Raw genomic sequence first — 16,620 nt, 5'->3', positions numbered from 1 at the left:
CTCATGAACCACAAGATCATGACCTAAGCCAAAGTCGGACGTTTAACTGATTGAGCCACCCAGGTGCCCCATATCTCATTTTTTTTTTTTTAATTTTAGAGAGGGGGTTACTGGGTGGGGGAGAGGGGCAGAGGAGGGGAGAGAGAGAAAGGAAAAGAGAAAGAGAATACCAAGCAGTCTCCATGATCAACGCAGAGCCAGATGCAGGGCCCAATCCCATGGCTCTGGGATCATGACCTGAGCTGAAATCAAGAGTCAGACGCTCAATCAACTGAGCCACACAGGTGCCCCTTTTCCTCTCATTTAAAAAAAATTTTTTTTTCAACATTTATTTATTTTTGGGACAGAGAGAGACAGAGCATGAACGGGGGAGGGGCAGAGAGAGAGGGAGACACAGAATCGGAAACAGGCTCCAGGCTCTGAGCCATCAGCCCAGAGCCCGACGCGGGGCTCGAACTCACGGAGCGCGAGATCGTGACCTGGCTAAAGTCGGACGCTTAACCGACTGCGCCACCCAGGCGCCCCCTTTTCCTCTCATTTTAACCAGTCCTTTGTTTTCACTAAGATGATACTAGCTTTCACAATGGGCATGCTACATTGAACTGAGGCCCTAGCAAGTGTTAAATTGCCCACACCCACCTATCCATTCTCTCCTCTCCATCTGGATGATCAGGCCTTGGCTGAGGAAAATGGTGACTATGTGGAGCTTCTCTGTGGTGGTGGTGGTGGGATTCTCCAGGGGATCCCAGCCTGTGCTACCAGTGGGTCAACCCTGCCACACCTATACTTGGGGAGGATGAGAAGCAGCACCTGAGGGCAGCCTCAGGTGAGGCTGAGTGGTGAGGAGGTGACTTCCCTCATCTTTTGATGACTCAGAACTTGAAGATGATGACCTCTCACGTTTCTTCTGTGACTCCAAGTGGAGTTTATGACCACTTCCTATCCTATTTTATTGAGAGGTTAGAGAAAGCATTTGTGGGAGGACTGGGTACTGGCAGGATGGGTGACGTGCTATATGGAAGAGGTATGGGAAATGTCCTGGCAAGACAGCAACCTTAAGAAAAAGGCAGAGGACCCACCATTTGGACAAGATAACCCTGTTTCCTCATCCCCAAAGCTTTCTTCTCCTCATTCTCTTAAAGGACAGCAGTTACTTGTTAGGGGCTAATACAGAGATCTGGGGCCTCATAGCTGTCCACTCTCCAAATGGCCAGTGGGCATTGATGACCACAGCAGTCAGTCTTGAAGGAAGGGAATCCTGTTATCACAGGAATGTTCTCTCATTGAAAAGACCTAGATTCCCTTCCCTGCCTTCACACTCTGGTTCATCTCCATTTGATCTGGCTATAACTAGAAGGATACTTTTCCAGAGAAGTAGAGGCATGAAGGAATGGTGTTCCTTTTCAATCAAGACTTCTGGCCTCCCCTATTGGTTCTAACAATGGACTGAGGGTTGTCTAATACCAGATACCCCTCTAAGGTCCTGTCTGGGCTATAGAGAAGGGATCTAGTTTGGTGAGAAGGGCTTCTTCCCCCCACACAAGCTCTCACCTGACAGCCACAGGAGACTGTGCAGTACCTCCAACTTTCTGTACACTTCCTTAGAAGCCCCTGGCAAGAGGGAAAAAGTGGCTGGAAGCATCCGCAGTCTACCTTCTAGAACAGAAGCAACTATGAAGAAATTCTGCTGCAACTCCTCACCTTGCCTGGCTGCAGGCTGCTGACTCTTGGAGACAGAACTCGTCATGGGGCAAGAGTCAAAGATGTGACTGTTGTCCCGGAAAGATCTGATGACCCATTAGAATTCTTGCAGGCATCTCTTGGCCTTCATGCTCTATTTCTTAGTTCCTCCCCTTGCTTATCTTGGGTGACCCAGAAAGGAGCTGAGAGATGTAAATAATGTTTCTGATAGTGGAGATCTGGGGCCCAATGGGCAAGCAGGGGTGTGACTAACTCCAGGCTGACTCAGAGATGGCAGGAAGCACAGCAAGGACCGCAGGCGTCTGCAAGGACTCGAGCAACCCACTACGGAGGTATTTTAGGAAGAGAACAGGGAAAAGCTGTGGTGAAAGCTGGTGCCGAGGCTTAAGTATCGACCCCCCCCCCCCCCCCCCTCGCCCCACCACCACCACCAAACCAGCCTTTCACTCTGGCAGTGTCTGGAGATACACAGTTAGATAGATCCAGCTCCTGGGTGAGAGAAACAGAGTGCAGCAGGGCTCTTTCTGTGTTTGGGAAAGGAGGGACTAAATGTCATTGCTAACAGAGTTTTATTTCCATAAACATTAATTGAGCTCCTATGAAATCCCAGGCACTGTGATCAGAGAGAAGACAGAAATGAGAAAGAAACCATCTCTGTTCCCAGTGACGGCACAGAGCTGTATTAGATGTAACCCCAGATCCCTGTAGTAGCTCCTGACAAGTAATCAGTGTTCTTTCACAAATGAGAAGCAAATGGTGGTCTGAGCTGTGGAACAGAGAGCCTGGCTCAGCATAGTCCAGCAGCCTGCTCGGGCGGGTGGGAGCACAGCCCAACCGTGACCAAAAGCCATCGGGGACCCAGGGCATCCAGGGCTGTGTTTATGGTTGTGCCATAAGTCCATTACAAGCAGGTGCCTAGGATACATCAGTGAACATGATAGTATAGTAAACCAAGAAAGCAAAAACCTTTGCCTTGTGGGGTCTACCTTCTTGCGGAGAAGAAACTCATCAGTAATAGTCCTAACATGAATTAAATTATACATGTTAGAAATACATGTGTGTGTGTGTGTGTGTGTGTATACATATACACACATATATATGGAAATAACTAAGGAAACAGAGTAGTGCAAGAGGATCAGAGGTATAGCAATTTAAAAATCGGGTGCTCAGGGGCACTTGGGTGGCTCAGTTGGTTGCGGATCTGACTCTTGGTTTGTGTTCAGGTCATGATCTCATGGTTTGTGAGTTCAAGCCCCACATGGGACTCTGCACTGCCAGTGCAGAGCCTGCTTGGGATTCTCTCTCTCTGCTTCCCTCTCTCTCTCAAAATAAGTAAATAAACTTAAAAAATAGGGTGCTCAAGGTAGGTCTCTTTAAGAAGGTGACATCCAATCAAGGACTTAAAGGGAGTGAGGTCCACTTAGGTAGATGTTAAGGGTCCTGAGAGCAAACCCTGGGCCCTCCTCAACGTGAGCCAATGAGGCCAGCAAGGGCCTCTGCAAAGGATCCCCTATGCAAAATGAGGACCTAGAAAGCGGGCTCTGTGTACTCTTCTCCTTGTATGCCCTACTCTCATAGGGTCTGGTAATTAGTAAATATTCAGTTAAAATCTAGAAATGAGGCGCATTCTGGAACAACATCTCAGGCTTGCTCTGGAGTTAGGGCTCCTTTCCTGGGCTGAACAAGCCCCTGGTAGAATGGTAAATACAGACAAATCAATAGTGCACAGTTACAACAAGGGAGGATATTGAACAAGGCCTTCAAAATAACTTCCTATCTTCAACTCTTGGATTAATGTCCCTGCCTAAGTCACAAATGGGACGATGTTCCTCAAACCCAGTCAACTAAGAGACATGTAAACAGTTTTCTAAAATGCTTAACAATTGTTATATAATCTGGCGAGAAGCATACATCTTCATAATAATCCCGTGTCACCATCTTTGGCTCTGTCCATGTCAGACACAGCTTACATGCCTCTTCAGATGCTCTCGGCCTCACCTGTGTCCCAGAGCTTCGGCCACTTGCTCTGCTGCCACAGCTATTGCTGAGACTGATTCTGTGCAGACAGCGGACATCCATGGGATAGATGCCCAGAGTCTCCACCATCTCTGCATTCCATGAAGCCCAGGGCCACGGGGCACAAGATCTGTATCACAACCTGGCCAGGTGTTACAAAGGGAAGTTCTGGGAACTGGAGGGAGGGAGTACGTAATTATACACCCTCTTCCTCCCTCTCCTGGCCTGTTCTAAGAATAAGGAACACATAGCAGATAAAGGTATAATACAATTCTGCTTGCTACCCTGGACATGTGCCCCCAAATGTATTTCAGAGGTCTTTGTTCCAGGTATTAGATGTAGCCATAAAATTTCAAGATTAAGTCCTACCCATGAGACCCAATGCTTCACCTTTTTCAACAATAACTAATGTAGGAGACTCAGGCTCCCCCCAGTGAAAAAGACCATGATTGCATTTATTCCTGGAGTCTGTTTTAAAATTCACACCTCTCAGTGGCCCTCCACTTCCCTCTCCCTGTAGGAAATGAACAATAACTGGCACTACTTTAAGTTAGAAGCACTGTCTGAGAAAAAAAAAAAAAAAAACCATTAAGGCACGAATTGCCATTGTGTGTGTGCATACATGTTATTTCCCGACTCGCAAAAGCCAGCTAATGCTTTTAAGCTCTGCTTTGAAATTTTTTTTTTTTTAACTCAGATAATTTTCCAGGATTTTATTCGGCTGAATTCATCAAATGCACTTTGTTTTTTCCATCGTGGATCAGCAAAGGCAATTTTCAGAATGACTCTGGAGGGATTATTTCTCTAATGTGTTTCTTCCCTGAGACCTGTTTGCCTCCTTATGGGTTGAATGCACTTCCTTCGCCCTGTGATAAAAGGTGGCGGGAGCGAATACCTGGTCTTTTCCACAACAAAATAATAGGAAATCTACTTTTCACAACATGTTTCCTTTACTTGGTGCAAGTTCCTGGATTCATGTGTTTAAATCGGACCAGGAATGATTATTCGTGAAGTTTCGATGCCTTAAGGCTTACCGTGATCTCCTGTGGTTCTGGCCTAGACTCGATAAATATTTCTTTGTAGAGCAGAAGAGAAGGAAAGAACTCTTTGCTCGGAGAGCATACTTTTGCAGGCCTCTGGGGGCTGATTGTCAAATTCTGTTCTAGGAGTGTCACTTCTAGGCCTCATTCTAGGCAAGCTTGTTCATGGAGAGAAACTAAGGATAAAGGCTGTGTGGAGATGTTCAGAGGGGGCCTCTGTGCTCACTTTGAACACGCACGACTCCATGGATGCTACCCTCCCACCATATTTTTGGGTTATCTCCTTTGCACGATGAATAAATGTAAAACTCCTCAGACTGGTATCCAAGACCCTTGGCAGAATCACTGAAGATCATTTCTCCACCTTTAATTCCCTTCCCTGAGCCACACTTGTCCATAAGTAGTGAAGCTATCCCAGAGCAAATTCCAAATCTGCCACCCACCTTCCATTTGCCCAAATCTGCCCCCCCCTTTTTTTTATGCCACCCACCTTTCCAGGCTTAAATTAAGTGGCATTTCCTCCAGGAAGCCTTCTCAGATAGCCCTTCCCAATTGGAATTCATTTTCTCCTTCGTTCCCTCCAATATTCTGTGCCTCTATTTCATGGACCTTACTAGGAGTATGGGTAAAGGAGGGTAGTGCAGCAGATGTTGGGGACAATTAGGAGAAACTGGGGCAAATCACATACAGGCATTTTGAATTTCACTTCCCTTTTTGTTGGGGGGGGGCATGCTTGTGTAAATGAAACCTAATGGAAGTAAAGTAGGCAAGGCTGGTGGGTTTGAAGGGAACAAAGGGGATGAAGTATTCTGGAATATTTTAGAATATTCCATGGATGAATTCTCCATGGGAGAACCAGAGAATGGGGCCAAGGTTTTAAAAATCCAACGTATAGAACAAGAACTGAAATCAGCACCTGTGTGGGTCGTGATGCTTACTGAACAGCTGTAGAGAGAAGCTGCTTTACATAGGAAGTGCTGTCCGAAGACCTCTGTGTCTCTGCGGTCAAGACCAGAGATTAAGGTGGCTAGAGTTAAGAGCATTACTGTACTTATCACAGACAGCATGATGGGTCTGGCCTTTGTGCCTGTCTCCTTCACTTGGCTCTGAGCATCTTGAGAGCAGGGATCAAGCCCTACTCATCTTGAACCCTCCACACACTGGCACTAAGTAAGTAATAGTCATAAAATAGAAATGAATTAAATTACATGAGCCCTGGTAAAGGTTTCTATCCAAATGGTGTTTGAATAGCATCCATCAGAAAACCAGACTCAATTTTACATAGCTTTAAAAAATCCTGGGGCTCCTGGGTGGCTTAGCTAGTTAAGCGTCTGACTTCAGCCCAGGTCATGATCTCACAGCTCGTGAGTTCAAGTCCTACATCGGGTGCATCAGGCTTTCTGCTGTCAGCACAGAGACTGCTTTGGATCTTCTGTCTCCCTCTCTCTCTCTCTCTGCCCTTCCCCCGTGCTTGCTCTCTCTCTGTCTCTGTCTCTCAAAAATAAACACTAAAAATTTTTTAATTAAAATAAAAAAAAAATAAAAAATCTTATTTAGCCTGAATCAGCTTCAAGTAGGAAAATGCTTCTTCCAAATAGGTATATTTGTCTGGAAATATAAAACCACCCAGTAGGAAGAGCCTTCATCTGAAACACTGTCTAAGCCCTAAGCAATTCAGTCTATTTTTGTGCCAATCACATCAGGTATCTTTTCTGTATTCTTTGCTTTGAAATGTAGAATCTTCCTCAAATGTTAAGAAAAATCTGATACATTAAATCCATATCAATTTTATACTTGAGGGAAAGTATAAGGATGCACACAAAAAAAGACAGAAAAGAAAAATATTCATGCCACCTACAGATAAATTCTTTGTCAACATTTTGGTGTATGATTTTCAACCTTTCCCCCAGTATCTCTGGACCACACTTGGGATCCAGTAACGAAGATGTGCAGAGCCCCTACTCCAGGACTGTGGCTGACAGAACTTCTGTATGGTCATCGCCTGTACCTTACCTTGGAGATCACTCTACTTTCTCCTTCTGGGTCTCCCCCACTCATTTTAGATTCACATGCTATCTGCCTTCTTTTCTTTCCCTGTTAAATCTGCTCTCAGGAAAATTATAACTCACACTTTCCGAAGTATAAATGGCAGATGAGACTCTGTGTGCAAACCATTGCAGAAATATTTCCATTTAATTAGAGGTGCAAACCTTAAATGAAAGAACTATGTCCCCAATTCTGAGCTATGGAGGCCTGAGAAAACACTGTAATGTTATCTCCAGGGGCATATTCAGGTTTTTATATCCTGAAAAACCTGCCTTCTTTTCTTTATTATTTATATTTATTTATAAATTAATAAAAATAAACATCAGTTTCCATTTATTATATATTGATTGTTTTCTTTAACATTTAGGACATTCCTTTTCTTCTCTTAAGAAACTGATAGAGTCAGAAGTATAAATACAAAATTAGGCATAAAAGCCTATTTATCTAAAAGAAAGCCAAGCAAGTGAGGTGTCTAAAGTTCAGTCCTCAGGAGCTTGATGGTAAACTCATTTCTCATTTCTTCATTGATCCTTACCATCCAGTGAAACTGCCAAGGTAAGTACCATTAGCCCCATGTTACAGATAAGGAAGCTAAGGCCCGGAGGAGTCACACAGTTAACAGGATCACACAGTGATAGATACCGGAGGTCCCCACCCTAATGAAATGAAGGCAAGATGCCTTATATGATGTGTTATAAAAAAGAAAACATTTGTATATGAGATCCAAACCCAGATCTCCTGGCTCCAAGCCTGCTGTTCTTTATAGTACGTGTGTTATCTCACTGAACTGAGCCTATACCTCACATCTGCTAAAACTTTGTCCAGTGCTTTTTTCCTCAGCCTGTGTGGAATGACCCCTAAAAAGAACAAAAAAATAATAACAGTGTTATTGTTGCAGATTTGGTCTTTTCATATAGTCGACATGGTTGAAAAGCAAAACTAAGAGAATCATCTTAATACATAAGGAGTCCAGAGAGAAATATGGATATGTCACATTTCATATGAAAAGCATGCCCAGAAAATTTTCATGCCAAATTTATGGGAACTAAATTATATGGTAAATAGAGAACTCACTATTTCAAGGAAATCTATAATAAAACCTTTGATTAAAAATTAAAAGAATTCTTGTCAATCAAAGAATAACATTCTAATTTCTCTTTTGACAGCTTGAATGTTCATACCCAGGGCTTTCTTAAGGTAGAGCACAATGATGCACACTAGGGAAAATTCTGGAATTTGGATAGGCTTGTGAGGTGGACAGAAATCAAACCTGAGACATGTTTCGATTTATTCAATAATAAGAACAAGCTTCAACACAGTGAAAATACCTATCAGTCCTGCAGGCTTTGTTTCCATCTCAACCATGTGACAACCAATGATATTGTCAATAGGGTTTCCTGACCTATCTTTAAAAGACAATTATTCCGCCTATTCTCTTGGAAACTCTGCTAGGTTATCTTGAAAAAGAAAACCAAAGCTGGAGGCATCACAATCCCAGACTTCAAGTTATATTACAAAGCTGTAATCATCAAGACAGTATGGTACTGGCACAAAAACAGACACTCAGCTCAATGGAACAGAATAGAGAACCCAGAAATGGACCCACAAACATATGGCCAACTCATCTTTGACAAAGCAGGAAAGAATATCCAATGGAATAGAGACAGTCTCTTCAACAAGTGGTGCTGGGAAAACTGGACAGTGATATGCAGAAAAACGAACCTGGACCACTTTCTTACACCATACACAAAAATAAACTCAAAATGGATGAAAGACCTAAATGTAAGGCAGGAAGCCATCCATCAAAATCCTCGAGGAGAAAGCAGGCTTTTTGACCTCGGCCGCAGCAATTTCTTATTCAACACGTCTCCGGAGGCAAGAGAAACAATAGCAGAAATGAACTATTGGGACCTCATTAAAATAAAAAACTTCTGCACAGTGAAGGCAATAATCAGAAAAACTAAAAGGCATCTGGGGCGCCTGGGTGGCTCAGTCGGTTAAGCATCCAACTTCGGCTCAGGTCATCATCTCATGGTTCGTGAGTTCAAGCTCGACATCGGGCTCTGTGTTGACAGCTCAGAGCCTGGAGCCTGCTTTGGATTCTGTGTCTCCTTCTCTCTCTGCCCCTCCCCCTTTCACACACACACACACACTCTCTGTCTCTCTCAAAAATAAATAAACATGAAAACTAAAAGGCAACTGACAGAATGGGAGAAGATATTTGCAAATGACATACCATATAAAGGGTTAGTATCCAGAATCTACAAGGAACTTATCAAACTCAATACCTAAAAAGTAAATAATCCAGTGAAGAAATGGGCAAAATACATGAATAGACACTTCTCCAAAGAAGACATCCAGATGGCCACCTGAAACATGAAAAAATGCTCAACATCACTCATCATCTGGGAAGTACAAATCAAAACCACAACGAGATATCACCTCACACCAGTCAGAATGGCTAACATTAACAACTCAGGCAACAACAGATGTTGGCAAGGATGCGGAGAAAGAGGACCTCTTTTGCATTGCTACCCAGAATGCAAATTTGTGCAGCCACTCTGGAAAACAGACATATATATACACACACATATATGTGTGTGTACATATATATATATATGTATATATACATATATATATAGATGTATACACTATACCAGCCAGCTCCAAATCGACCTATCAGGGCCATAAGCAAGCTCAGTCTATATCATTTGAACCTGGCCTTGACCACAAGAACCACCTGTGTGAGCTAAATCAATAATTGTTTTAAGGCATTAAGCTTTAGGGTGATTTGTTTTTACAACTAACTGACACAGAAGACACCCATATCAAAAAATTAGCTACTTTGACAGCATTTTCTGCTTAAATAACAACTGAAATTTTAGCGCTGGTGGTTGATATCACATCCTTCCTCTGCTTTAATGTCATGGAGAGATCCCTGAACTCTGTGGAGCCTGAGCTTAAAAAGTTCTCCACTATGAATATATTCACATGGAGTCACTGACACATATGTTTGGCAAGAACATTGCTCTGGCAGAAAGCAGAAAAAGCCGAGTTTTCAGAACAAAGCGAACTTTTTTTGATGAATAGATCTGGCCACACAGTCTAAAGATTCAGTGATTTCTCTTCTGGCATGTCATCAAATAATTAAGACTTTTTAGATAGGCTGTAATTATTCAAGAGAATAGAACTTTGGCAGGCTGGACCCCTATTTTTGTAAATAAAGTTTTATTGGAACACAGTCATGTGCAGTCATTAGCGTATTGCCTGTGGCTGCTTTTGTGTGACAACTACAAAGTTGAGAAGTTGCAACAGAGACCCCACAGCTCATAAAACCTAAAATCTTTAGTGTATGACGTTAAGAAAAAGTTTTCCAACCTCTACAGTGCCCCATAAATTTTTTTTTTACAAGTAAATCTACTTAAATGGCTATTATTAAGATACTCTAGAATCACAAATGCTGGCTCAGTCAAACCTAACCAATCACATTGCACAGGAAGATAGTAAGAAAAGGAGGAAGAGGGGCACCTGGGAGGCTCAGTTGGTTAAGTACCTCACTCTGGATTCTGCTCAGGTCATGATCTCATGGTTTGTGGGTTCAAGCCCCACATCAGGCTCCCTTTCTCTCTGCCCCTCCCCCATGAGCTCTCTCACTTGCGCATGTGCTCTCTCTCTCTCAAGATAAATAAACGTTAAAAAAAAAAGGGAGGAAGGGATATGTGGGAGTATTTTCACACACACACACACAAATGTAGGAATACAACCCTTGTTGGGTCCATTGGATGGATTTCTCCCCACTAAGCCACAGTTAAGTTCTACAAATAGGTGAGCCAGAGTCATAAAGGATTTAACACAAACTTCAGCTGAGCTTTGCCCAACCAGTTTTGGTAGCCCATTCATTAATCACATCCCTTAGGAGTCATCTGATTCCTTTGCCAGAACCATAGTTCCATTCCAGGGATATTAGAACTCATAGCCAGGAAGGTAGCTAGCTGGGCTTCACAGAACTTTCCTGAACTTTGGTTTTCTGGTTTATAAGATGGCCACCAGGCGGTCTCTGGCAGGTTGGACGCGGTGATTCTAAGCTGGTGCCAGTGGCTGTGGTGCTGCTAATGTGGCAGGGGTTCTGGCAGCTGGTGGCACAGTGCCACCAAAGCAAATCCATGGTGCACAGGCTTTCTTTAACCCCGTCAACCTGCTGACCCCAGCTCAGCTTTTCAGAGGGGCCCTGAGCCTCAGACCAACATTGCAGAAGGGACAAGGTACCTGCTCTGCTGGTGCATCACTCTGTGAGGCCACAGGTGGGCAGATGGCAAAATGGTGGTGACACCAGCCTGTCCAAAACAGAGACGGGGACTCTATCTATCTGGCAGGAAGTGGTTCTGCACACCAAGTGCTGGCAGTATAACTCTGGGTGGTAGGGGTGCTGGTGCGTTTTGTTTTCCTGTTTTTAGTAACATATATTTTTTTTAATTTTTACTAATTTACTAAGGCTTCTGTTCCCAAATGGGGGATGGCATGAACTCCAGAACCTGCCTGGCTATTAGAAACACCCAAGGATGTTTAGTGTAAAATATTATTTCCGGGGGCCCAGACTGTTTCAGTAGCTTAGGAGCAGGGGCTTGAATAATGCCTTTTAGGTTCCCTAGGTGTTTTCAGTGGCCAGCTCAGTTTGGGGCCCAGAACCCTGTAAAACCATAGCCAGAGTGTGGGGCCGATCTTGCTGGGAAGGTAACCCCAGTCTGACTCGCACTGGGACTTCTAGAGTCAAGAAGAAAAACATGCTGAAAGTATCAAATGGTTACCTCTTGTCAATAACGCTTTTTCCCTTCAAAGCCTTCTTTTTCCTTTCTCTTGATTGTCTAAGAACCCGAACTCTGAGACCATCCTGCCTGCCTCCACATACATACACACACTTGGGTTCAGCCTGCTGCCACAGACATTCCTGCCTTTGTCTGCTTCCCAGAGGCGCAGGACTACTGGGGCCTCCGGGTCCTAGGGGTGGGGGTTACTGCTGGCAGCCAGGGACAAAGCAGCTCGTGTCAAGTCAAATATAACCAGTGCTACCCACCCCAGGACATACTCTTCTTTCTCACAGTGCTGGCTGGCCTTTTGGAAAATGTCCAACATTTTAAGATATAATTACCAGAACAATAGACCCCAAGCAATTGGATGAGGTGAGAGATTCCATCACTGACCAAGTTTCAGGTTACAGTTGTGGAGTCTTCAGTTTAGTGGATTCCATACTCCTGTTGGTGCTGTGGGTTAGTGAGCACGGCGGGAGGATCACAGAGAGAGGGAGAAAAGAACACTTTCCTCTAACCCGTCACCTCTATACCTGGAGCAGTTTGGGATGGCAGCGCTCCAGAGGCCGTGAAAAGCTGCCATTAACAGTGTGAATGCGGTCTCTTCTCTTGCATATATAGGAGCTGTGCCTCCCGGTGGCTGCTTTTCTTGTAGCTACGTACATTAGCACCCCACGTTGAATCCGTCTTATTTTTAGGCACCAAACACGATCCTTTCTATTCCCAGGATGGCATTAGGCACTTCACCTGGTGATTTAATGAGCATACCTCAAAAAAATAGCACAATTACCTATATTTACAACCAAGAAATTTATAGTGTTACCTTACGGTTCGGTGGCGGTGTTTAGCATCTGCTAGATGGCCTCAAGGATAAATGCTAAGTGATATAGAGATATTCCTCCAGACGCACACGGTTAGTCACTGATGGGGTAGAAAACAAGCATAAGAATTCAAGTGAGACCACCTGGGTGTGAGGCCCAGCTCTAAATTTTGTGTCTCTTTAGGCACGTTTCTTAATCTCTCCGCATTTGCGTCTTGAACCAGGCACAAGAGCCATCTCCCAGAATGTGGCACAGAAATTAATGCTACCAAGAATTCCATTTGCTCCCCTACATTGCCCACCCGCTTTGCAGCTGGGCAGGTCATAGGACCATGAAGTGTGAGTGGAAATGCACGTGCTACTTCTGGCTGAAGTGAAAACTCATGTGTGATCATCGCATCTCTCTCTTCCCTGGCTTAAGGGTTTGAGAGGGCCGCTTTTCAGACGGTACAGGTTACAAGATGGTGAAACCTCTTTCAGCTGGGTCCCTGAGTGACTTTGTGGAGCGGAACACTCACCTCCCGCTCCCTCTACTCCCATCTCCTCGTGCCCCCTCCCAGAATGGATAGCAGGAATAAGAAATCATCTTTTGTTGTGTTAAGGGGTTTCTGAGTTACTTCCTCCATTCCTAATGGCCAGGGTTATTGGGAGGTAGTCAAATGTAGCAGTAAAGAGCCTGAGTTCTGGAACCAAACTGCCTTGATTGGAAGCTGAGCGGTATCACTTGCGAGCTCTGTGAGCGCTCTGAGCCTCAGTTTCTGCATTGAAACATGGAGGTAATTCCTCAGAAGACTGTTAGAAATACCAGTCAATAGATATAAAACTCTTAAAACATCACCTTACACATAGTAAGCGCTCAATATCAGCTACAACTAGAGAAGTTGCCTAGCACCTAGAAAATACTAGTTTTCTGGATCCACAATCTTCTCCCTCTCCTGGATCAGTCATCTTCAACGTGGGCTGCACACTAATTTACAGACATTTGAACAAGTCCCAGGCCTGGTCTGCACTCCCAGACCTCCCCATTTAATCGGCCTGAGTGGGACCCAGCACTGTTTTCATAACTCCTCAGTTGCATCTAATGTGTGCAGCCAGGGTTTAGAACAACCCTTCCGCACTTGGCAGCAAACAGTAAAAACTAAAAGTTTTCTCAAACTTGGTGAGTAACAATATGTGGGATTTCCTGTGAGCCAATATCCTTTCCCAGCTCCAGGAGGGTGGCATTCAAACCACAAAGGAAAAAAAAAAAACAAAACAAAAAACGAGGAAAAAAAAAAGTCAAGTTGGTTTATGCCAACTTGACTGCCTGGCTGCCAGCGTGTATATTTCACTTCAGCCATGGCACAAAGCAGCTCATCTGCAGCGTTTAATACATCTAGAAGGGAGGGGTGGGACACCTAGAACTGCGGTTGCCTCCCGTTCTAATTGGCCAGTTTGGATGCATGAAACAGACGCCCCTGCGTGCCAGCCCAAGAGAAGAAGATAAGACGGGAAGACCCAAGAGGCAAACTCAGGGGTGTCGGAGGGCCCGGCAGCCAAGCCCAGTGCGGCCACAAGAAGACCAAGAGAACAACCAAGAAAAATGTTAGGGCCTGAGGAGTTGGGCAGTGCAGACTTTCTGACTGTTGTGTTAGACACAGACACAGTTCTGGTAACCTCTCCACAGTAGTTCTTCCCTGGACCAGAGCTCACCGTGAACCACACGACCACAAACAAATCCAGGATCTCAGGAAGGAGGCTCATGTGCTCTTTGTGTGGAAGACATCTGCTCCGAGGGCATGCTCTGTAGTTTCTATTAGCAATCCCACGGGAGCTTCTGAAAGCTCCTGATGCCTGCCTCCTCCCACGCCACTTAACTCCACTTCTTAATCTTGGCTGCACATTGGAACCACCTGGAAAACTTTAAAACATGGATGCCTGCATTCTCTCCCTGACTCTTCCACCTGGAGCTTCTAATTTAATTAGTCTGGGTGGGGGGGGGGGGGTGCAGCCGGGACTGTTTAAAAGTTCCCCAGGTAGGGGCACCAGGGTGGCTCTGTTGGTTAAGCCTCCAACTTCGGCTCAGGTCATGATCTCACAGTTTGTGAGTTCGAGCCCCATGTTGGGCTCTGTGCTGACAGCTCAGAGCCTGGAGCCTGCCTTGGATTCTGGGTCTCCCTCTCTCTCTCTCTGCCCCTCCCCCTCCCTTATTCACGCTCTTTTTCTCTCAAAAATAAATAAACATGAAAAAAAAATTTAACTCGAATGTGCAGACAAGGTTGGGAACCACTGCCTAAGAAAAACCTGGGAACCAGAGATTCTGATCAGGGAGCTCTGGGTGGGGGTTCAGGAATTTCTATTTAGACAACCTTCCCAAAACAGGTGGTACCTACATTCCACTTGAAGAGATGATGTGCTTGGCTGTCTCTATATGGTACAAAAACAACAATATGAATTTAATTGCATCAATTCAGGAAAATCAATCTGATTATCTCACATTGGGTAGACATAACATCCTGTTGATGGGTTAAATTGTCCCCCTTTAAAGCAATTATCTTGATCTCCTATTGAAAAGGCTGTCACACACTATTAGCCTAGGCATTTTGATTGCATTGATTGATCCATTCCATCAGGGCCCGTAAAGACCTCATCTTGTACCCCCCACGAAACCACAATGTCTGGGACACAGAGGACAATCAAGTAGCAAAGTGAAACCAGTAGTTACCTGGGAATCTTAAAAAAAACAAACAAACAAAACTTACCAGGGCCACCCTTAGACTAAATGAATAGAAACGTTTGGTGTGGGGCCTAGCATTAGTTCTATCAGCTGTTTAGATAATGGATGAGTTTTTTAGCCAAGACATCCAAACCGTGTGTGTATATAAGCCTTGTCTCCATCTTTCTTGGATACCACTCTCTTCCTCTCTTGGTTGGGAGGAGATGCCTCTGTCAGCCTGGCAGATGGATAATGCCTAAGCTTCTCTCTCCCTAGCTTCCCTTCCTAATCTCCCAAATGGACTTGTCACATCCAGTGAGCTTTAGTACTTAGAGATTTGCAGCTCTCCGTAAAATCCTTCCTTGGTTGACTAGTGAGCTCCCAAGAGGAAGACACAGGCTCACATTAGCATATCCAAGGCTTGACTGAATAACGTTCTGGAAATATTGAACTGGTGGACTTCCTAAAACAGCAGCAGCTGACAATGCCCACCCCTTAATGTGGGTTCTGGACCCACCATACACCTGGAGGGGAAAGGAGATTTCTCCAGAATGGGATGAGGAGGGATATGGGTCTCAGGAAGGAAGGGGACAGGGTAGGAAGGCATAAGGAATGAGGGGCATGGGAGCAGGTTGGGATGATAGGGCGGCGGGGCTCTGGGCATGAGCCCAGAAAGAGGCTGGAGGCAGACAGATGCTGCTTGTGGGTGGGACTGGCTCAGCACTGGACAGGTAGGCCTCGAAGGAATCCAGTCCCAGTTACTGAATCCTCACCTGGGTCCCTTGTGTCAACTCCCTGCCCTGGTAAGCGGCTTGGACCTGGACTCTGCCAAAATTGGCTTCACGGCCTGGCAGTCAGCCCTGCCCCAGCCTGGGATCCATGTCAGGAACCTGCTCTCTGAGATAGACTTCCTGGATGCAGTGCTGCCAAAGGCATCCACATGCCACTGAGATAAGGTGACACTGGAGCAGAGACCTGAAGGAAGGAGGGGGTAAGCTATGTGAATGTGTGGGGAAAGGGCGTTATAAGCAAAGTGAACACAAGTGCAATAGCCCTGGGGCACGGATGCACTTGAGTTGTTCAAGGAGCAAGTGGACTAAAATGATCTGAGGAATGGGATAAGAAATGGGGTAGGAGAGGTGGCGGAGGTAAGATGTAAAGGGACTTACAGGCCAGGTTAGGAACATGGATTTTACTCTGAGTGAAATGAACAAGATACTGTTGTCAACTCACAAAACTTGCAGCCCAAAACAACTAAAATAACAAGGGATGAGCGGAGACAAGTCAGAAGAATTAGGATGTGGTCCTCTTTCTAGCTCCATCTCTGTGATAAAACCTGACGGCAAGTTCTATTTCCACTACACCAGCTGCTGGGTCCTTCACCCCAGAAGCAGCTCCACCCCAGGGGGACTGCCCTGCTCCTTCCCCCCTCTGTCTACCTTGCCCGTGTGCAGTTAGGCCATCCTTGCCCTACATCACTAAGCATGAAAAGTGTTC

This window comes from Herpailurus yagouaroundi, unplaced genomic scaffold, assembly GCF_014898765.1.
Source record: "Herpailurus yagouaroundi ecotype Mexico unplaced genomic scaffold, PumYag 100, whole genome shotgun sequence".
Taxonomy (NCBI): domain Eukaryota; kingdom Metazoa; phylum Chordata; class Mammalia; order Carnivora; family Felidae; genus Herpailurus; species Herpailurus yagouaroundi.
The sequence above is the reverse complement of the archived record's forward strand: the minus strand, read 5'-3'. Positions refer to the sequence as shown.